The 339-nt window shown below is 41.9% G+C and overlaps 1 long non-coding RNA gene across 1 annotated transcript in view; it reads left to right on the top strand.

Moving 5' to 3' along the window:
- Window positions 1–339, top strand: part of LOC119586089 — a 15,446-nt gene that overhangs the window by 410 nt on the left and 14,697 nt on the right. The window lies entirely within an intron of this gene.

The raw sequence follows: 339 nt of genomic DNA, 5'->3' as shown, positions 1-339 counted from the left end.
GACGGGGCGTCGCCCCCTGTAACCCTCTTTTTAGGGGACTGCTGTCCCCATGCCCCACCTGGGACAACAAATCAAAACAAGAGAAATGCTTGGCAACACAAATATAACATAACCATGACCAATGCCTGCCTGATAATCAGAAAAGATAGCAAAGAATTAAAGATATTAGCTTATTATTAGAGAAGAAATGTTTTAGATTAATGTGTTTTATTGATATCTGGTGTCAAAAATGAAGTAAGTTCACCTGTTCTAATACTGAAATTTTACCTCTAATACTAGGGGCTGTGGCCCCTGCTACTCTGCTCCTGGGGGCTAATGCCCTTCATTATTGGCCCAGGA

This window comes from Penaeus monodon, chromosome 20 (genome assembly GCF_015228065.2).
Source record: "Penaeus monodon isolate SGIC_2016 chromosome 20, NSTDA_Pmon_1, whole genome shotgun sequence".
Lineage (NCBI taxonomy): Eukaryota > Metazoa > Arthropoda > Malacostraca > Decapoda > Penaeidae > Penaeus > Penaeus monodon.
This window is presented reverse-complemented; position numbering and strand designations above follow the sequence as displayed.